The following is a 7,414-nucleotide window of genomic DNA, read 5'->3' on the forward strand; positions in this document are numbered from 1 at the left end:
CGGCTTTGCAAATTAGTGACTGGTTACATGAAATTTGTGTCTGGTGACAATGCAGAGTTCATTCAAATTGATAGTGAGAAATACTGCGTTTTTGCTAAATTGCGTAATTGTGTTAAGTTAGAATATTACTGGAAATCGAAGGCAAATTTGAATTTCGTCATCGTGATGTGTCAGTTGATACAAGTTGATATAAGTAACGGTAACAGCGAAGTGAGAACTGTCAAGGTGTTAAATCTTTCCCCAATGCTAGGCAGCAATGACTGCTATTTACAGACAGGTAAAAAACGTCGAATTCGAAAAGCGGTCTGCTAGATACAAGATCCAGTGCTACAACGGGATTATATCTCTACAAATGTTTGTTACTCCCGATATTCCGTTGCAAATTCTCATAGGCGTTACAAGGCACACATAATATAAGTTGGGCAAACTCCCACACCAGTACACCTTCGACAAAAGTGCTCATGGCATCTGTTTATAGTGAGAAATACTGCGTGCTCATGGCATCTGTTTATTCTAGTAAATAATCTGCAACAGGGTACGACAGACCAGGTACAAGAATTGGTTCTTTAAGTACTGCAATGTGCAACATCGAGAATACCTGACCAATGTCTTAGTTTGGTTGAAGAGAAATTCCCTCCCTTGAAGAAGAGAAATAGAGTAGGTTAATTAAATTTCGGGAATATATTCGTCTAGGTAACATATTTAAGTGTATAACTTTACGGTATCTCAGGTTGTTAGTCCGAGGTAGGCCACTGCAAATATGAAATGCTGGTACATTAATAACAGGTGTAACGGACAGAATGTTGAATGCAAGCATTCAAACATGCGTGCATTGTGTAATACAGGTGCCGGATGTCAGTTTGTGGGATGGAGTTCCACGCCTGTTGCATTAGGTGGGTCAATACACAGACGGTTAATGCTTGTTGTGGATATCGCTGGAGCTGTCGTCTGATGGTGTCCCATATGTGCACCACTGGAGACAGAACTGATGACCGGGCAGGCCATGGCAACATGTCGACACGTTGTAGACCACGATGGGCTACAGCAGCGGTATGTGGGTGATCGTTTCCCTGTTAGCGAACACCACCAGGAACGTTGTATATGAATGGCAGCACAACATGTCGAATCATCAGGGTGAAGACAGGGTGCGTAGGATAATCTCGAAGGTACTCCCTTTGTCATACGAAATCGCACTCCAGTGTCTCTAGCAAATATACAGGTTGATTTAAGGCCCTCAACTGGCCTTCCTCTGACCAATACATGGCTAGCTTGAAGTAACCGATTTGTTACAGTTCGTTGTGTCACTGTGACGTCAGCAGCTGCTCAAATTGCTGCTGCAGATGCAGCACGATGTGCCAGAGCCATATTCCGAACAGTCGGCTTTGATAGCCGAGTGGTTCTAGGCGTTTCAGTCTGGAACCGCGCGACCCCTAAGGTCACAGGTTTGAATCCTGCCTTGGGCATGGATGTGTGTGATGTCCTTAGGTTAGTTAGGTGCTCAGAGCCATTTCAACCATACGCCGACCACGATATGGTCTTCCCTCTCGACAGTGCCACGTAGCCGTCTTCCTGCGACCGTACATTCTAGTGACCACCGCTGTCAGGAGCTACGTACAGTGCCTGCTTTCCTGCCAAGTCTTTCTGCAATAACGCAGTACGAACATGCAGTTATTACATGACGTCATTCAGACTCAGTGAGTAGTTGATATGGCGTCTAGGTCGTCTTGAAGGCCTTCTTGACTAACATCAGCTCACTACGATCAGTTTAATCTCAAAGGTAACTGACAACCGTTGCAGCGTATATTTGAAGCAAAGGTGATTGCATACTCATAGGGGTGCTACTGGCGCCAGTCTTATACGAATTTGAACAGATGTCTTTCACATGTAGAAACACGTCTGCCAACTTTAGTCTATGTCACACAACTTCTTCTTGGTGTTGTGACCATTTTCCTCCCAATGTAAGAGTAACATGGCCACTTATTGACTCTTTGATGTCCCACGACACTAACAGCGCCACCTGTTGGTTCTGAAACGCCCTGCTTAACCCGCAGCACAGAACAGGTAGTTGGAATTGTCGAAAGGGGCCTAAAAAGAGCGGCTGTCGGTTACACTCGAACACATATGATTTTATTTAGTAGCCCAAACATTAGAGCCCAAATTTCCGAGCTTAACTATCCACTGAATATGTCACACAACTACAATAAATTTTCAAAAAGGTAAAAAGCGCAAGTTTTATCCTAAAATATTTGTTTAAAAATCAGGCTGAAGGCCCAAACAATGTAAGATTTAACAAGTAAGGAATTTAAATTCTAAGACGGCTGATGGCGCATGATTGAATAACAAAACTACAATAAATTTTTAAAATGCAGAAGGCCCAAAGCTTTATGCAGAAAAAACATTTTTAAATGAGGCCAAAGGCTTAAATAATCTAAGACTTAGCAAGCAAGGAATTTTAATTTTAAGACGGGAATATCAATTTCAAGACGGCTGGAGGCCCATGATTGAAAACACAACTACACTGAATTTCAAAAGGCAGAAGGTCCAACGTTTTATCAAAAAAAGATGTTAAATGAGGCTGAAGACCCAAACAATGCATGGCTTGACAAATAAAGGAACTTTCATTTTTAACGAGACTGCATGCCCATTATTTAAAACCCAACTAAAAGCATACAAATTAAAACAATCGGCTATGGGCCGTTAAAAACGCACAATCAGACGCTAATAGGGAAAGTTAATACAGCCAGCGGCGCTCGGAAGTTTTCGGGGGTCGGTCTGCACTTGAAATATTAACGTTTGCTTAGGGGAGACAGGTAGTCGGCCCAATTAAATCCGATCCGCCGGTAGCCCAACCAAGAGATAGTCAACGGACCCACCGACAAGACGACTTGCTTTCCAACGGACCAGAACACAAAGAACTCCAAAGCCAAAACGGAAAAGAGGTAGCCGCCCACAACCAAGTATGCATAAGCTGTCAAAATTACGCACACGTGTTGGACAGCGACAACACAGTGAGGAAAGGACACTGCCTGAATTTTACTTCAGCGGCCAGGGCAGGTAACCGAAACAGTAACGGCCACAAGGCAAAAAATCGCGCTGGTGCACCTTGACTTCAAATAACTAAAATATAGTCAAACTCCACCGGATGGTGACCAAACTTTCGCAAAGTCGAACACTGGTTGTTGCTTACGGTTAATACCCCCAACAGCCAACCATCAAAACCAACTGCACAATGTGAACAGACTGGCTTCGGTAATTAAATCACCACTCAACTTTGATGTCCTGGGTCGGTGTGAGCCACGAACCTCGTAGCAACTGGAACAGCTCCCACACACTCTGACACTGCGTAGAGACCGCCAGCGGGCCCGACCCACTGCGCCGCGCTGAGATTTCCTGGCTGATCCACACAAACCCACCGACTCAATACACAACAGCACTCCGACAGCATTTGAAATAACTTGTCAGTCGAAATCACACAAACTACACACAGTTTCACGAACAGTTGCACGAAGAACTAGACAATACTAACGGCAGTGACAGTGTAATAACAAGGACGAATCACGAGTCGGCACACGCAGCCAACCCATAAGCGATCGCCGGCCAACATACACGTCGTCCAACGAGACGACCGACCGATGAACAACCAAGGTGGTCCGCACTCAAGTGATATGTACCGGCAACCGTCGGGCGAGTCATGGCTGTCCGGAGCTCACTGCTCACACCGCCGGGTTCGAACTCCACTGCTAGCGCGTTCCAACTGACCTGCAGAGCCCAACTAACCTCCAACACACGACAATCGAGAAGTAATAGCAGTCAGCCAAGATAATACTCCAGGGCTTATATCGATAAGCGCCGCTGCTGCCGCTCACGGGCAGGCAAGGCGGCAACTCGGTGACACTAGTAATTTAAATTAACACAACGAAGTGGTAGTACAGCAAAAAATCAAATGAGATATGGCACGAACACGAGCCACGCATGGCTCAAATTCCTTTTCGTACTTCGGAGCGTGTTCGAACGAGACAGACACGACGGTATTAGACAAAATTTTAAATTACGACATCTTTTTTGTGATCCGAATGTGATAAACTAAAGCTTCTACGTTGCCTAAATCCATGCTCACGTTACCTGCGAAAACCCCATGAAGTTGGACTTAAACGTCTTCAAACAAACTGATAAGACGGTTTTATTATTCGCATAGGCCAGGGTATACATATTGAAGATGCAGATGTAAATTTGTAGAGTATACATTTTCTGAAGTGATAGCTTATAATTGTCCTCTTCAGTGAAATATAACATCAACGCTTCGCTGTCAAAACAAACATCCCTCTTCTAAAGCAAGAAAGAGTCATCTTTTATAACAAACAAAACTCCTCTTCTAAAAGCAAGTATGCTTCCTCTTCTGATAAAAATATTGCTCCTCTTCTGAAACAAAGAAATGCTCCTCTTCTAAAATAATACCGGTTTCTCTTCTTTGTCTAATACAAACGTGTCTCCTCTTCCACACTGGCGCCTTTCTGAAGCGAACAAGACCCCTTTAATACAAAAAGGCTCTTCTTCTATAATAACGAAGGCTTCCTTAAGACAAAAGCTATGATCTCCACTTCGAAAACAAAACAAATTTCTCTTCTAAAGAGAACGTTTCACCTTCCTCACTTCTTCTAAAGCAAGCAAGGTTCCTCTTTTCTTCTAGGAGGTACACGGTTCCCCATCCAGAAAATTAAAACCTTCCCACTCAGCTAAAAAGCACGACTCATAACATACCTTCAAAGCTTTACTTCAGCCAGTATCTCACCTCCTGCCTTCCAAACTTCAGAGAAATTCTCAAGTATAACTGTGCATTAAGCAGTCTTTTGCTCCAGAAAACCGGCAAGGTAGCTCAGCGTGTTGCTTCCGGGTACACTCAGTAGAAGAAAAAAAAACTGAAAGCAATTTCATCGACAGAATAAAAGAAGTGTCATGCGACATCAGCACAGAACTATTAATAGAAAATGGCGAAGAAAGTTATAGATAAGAAAAAGCGACCGTAGGCCACTTGCCCTCGAAAGACGAAGGTCACAGGTTCAAGTTCTGATCTGGACAAAATTTTTAATCTTCTTGTAAATTTCAGATTAAGTGGAGGGCTAACTTAATTTTTCAGAGGGAATAGTTTTAACGTCATGATTACACTTCTGAGGTCTGTTAACTGAAATGCGAAGGCTACCGTTTTTTCAAGGTCCGATCGGTTTCTTCCAGTTATTTCTCTATGTAACCCTGATCATAGAAGGCATCAGCCTCTGCTTTCTGGCAGTTGTCTAAGCTGGTCTGCAACTCGTTGTTTGTCTCAAAATGCTGTCATCATAGGAAGCGGTTCATGTGCGAGAGGAGATGAAAATCTGAGGAAGCTAAGTCCATGCTGTATGGAGGGTGTTCAAACACTTCCCATCGAAAACGCTGCAAGAGCGTCTTTGTTGCAGTGACAGTGTCATGAAAAAGGTCAATTCCTGATGAAAAGATCCCTCTTTGCGTTTTTTTTTTAAATTGCCCTGTGTAGACGATCTTCTCAAACTACCTGATCCACTCACTGGATAAAATCATTGACTGACACTCGGTTCCTTCGCTGACCGCCTGAATAATAAACGTCTGTACATCCTGCCTCAAAATTCGTTTACCATTTCCACACTTTGCTCTCACTCATGGCAGCTACGTTGTGTGGGCTGCATCAGGTCAGGAGGAACCTCTCACCATGAAAAAATCGAATGAAAACACTGCCTGTTGTTCGAGGCATTTTTACAGGTTCTCTGTGTCTTCAGAATTAAAAAGTTCTACGTGACGCGCCGGCGGAGATACTGTACAACGCATCTGCCCAAAGCTTCATCGGATTTTCACTGTGGTTTTAATTTCGTGAGCCATAGGACATTGAAAAAAGTAGCCTTCGTATGATCTAAAATATCAGGAGGTCTGGAAGCCATCTGCACGTTGCTTTGCCGAAGATGTCTTCGTGTTCATTTATACCGAAAGCCTTGGCCAACTTCTCTTGCGCGGCAATCGTCGCTCGTACCGGTGGCAGAAGACGGCGAGGACTGCTGTACAGTCGTGCAGTGGACGTCCACACATCCTTAACGGCGGAAAGCTCTCAGCGGGCCTAACCCAGTTACCCGGCTCTGGCGCAGGTGCGCTGTCCGTGGACGGACTCTCATAAACAGTGCTGTGACCTCTGGGCGGACTGGAGCGAGGCATGTCCAGAATGGGGCACTAAGATCGCATTACTGCCGCCCCCATCATAGCTGGCGCATTACCCAGCGATGTTGTTGATTCTCAGTTCATCATTATTCTCGGCAGCAGACACTGGACATCCACTGGGGTTGAAGGCCTCCCCTAGTCATTTCCATACATTATGGTCTTAGCTTAGTGTTTACAGTCTATGATTCTAGAATCATATTATTCATGTAATCCTGAAGCAGCAAGTGGAGAAAAATGGAGAACTGTAGCACAGCATAACAGCTTATACACCCAAGTTTCTGACCATAGTGATATACAGAACAACACAAAAGAAAATTGAGGATCTATTAGATGACGATTAAGTTTGGCTACAGGAAAGTCAAAAACAACACAGGAGCAATTCTTGTTTTGTGTTTGATAATGAATGGTTCAAACGGCTCTGAGCACTATGCGACTTAACTTTTGAGGTCATCAGTCCCCTAGAACTTAGAACTACTTAAACCTAACTAACCTAAGGACATCACACACATCCATGCCCGAGGCAGGATTCGAACCGTAGCGGTAGCTCGGTTCCAGACTGTAGCGCTTTGAACCGCACGGCCACTCCGGCCGGCTTTGATAATGGAGACGAGACTCTTAGCATAATCAAGACATGTCATAGGAAAAGCGTTCGACAACGGAAAAATGGTGTAAGATGGTCGAAAATCTCAGAAAAATAACTACTCGTAAACTATAGGGAAAGAAAGGTAACATACATTACGATGGTAAAATCGTTATGCTACATCACATTCCTCTCCAATATTCTTCACTACTCGACGTTTCTGCCTCCTGCTGCCATGCTCTTCAGGTGTGACGGTACTCAGAAGACTTTTAACTTCGATGATTACCGTCATACCCTGCAGACCATTAAGATACACAATGTGTAGAATGCCTAATAAAAATAACAATGGAAGACAAGGAAGGGCTTGAATTAAGACAGGAGTAAGGCAAACATGCACTGTTTCTTCCCGACTGCTATACTTGTACATCGAAGAATCTAATATTTTCAGAAGTGCTATAAAATTTGGAGTTAGGGAAATCAGTGATTACACACAAGGTAGATTGATAACACATTGGGGAGACAAAAATCATGTAATAGCGATATATACTTATACAGATAGCGGTTGCATCGCGTACACAAATTATAAAAGGACAGTGCATTGTTGGAGCTGTCATTTGT

The sequence above is a fragment of the Schistocerca gregaria genome, chromosome 6, assembly GCF_023897955.1.
Source record: "Schistocerca gregaria isolate iqSchGreg1 chromosome 6, iqSchGreg1.2, whole genome shotgun sequence".
NCBI classification, from domain to species: Eukaryota; Metazoa; Arthropoda; class Insecta; order Orthoptera; family Acrididae; genus Schistocerca; species Schistocerca gregaria.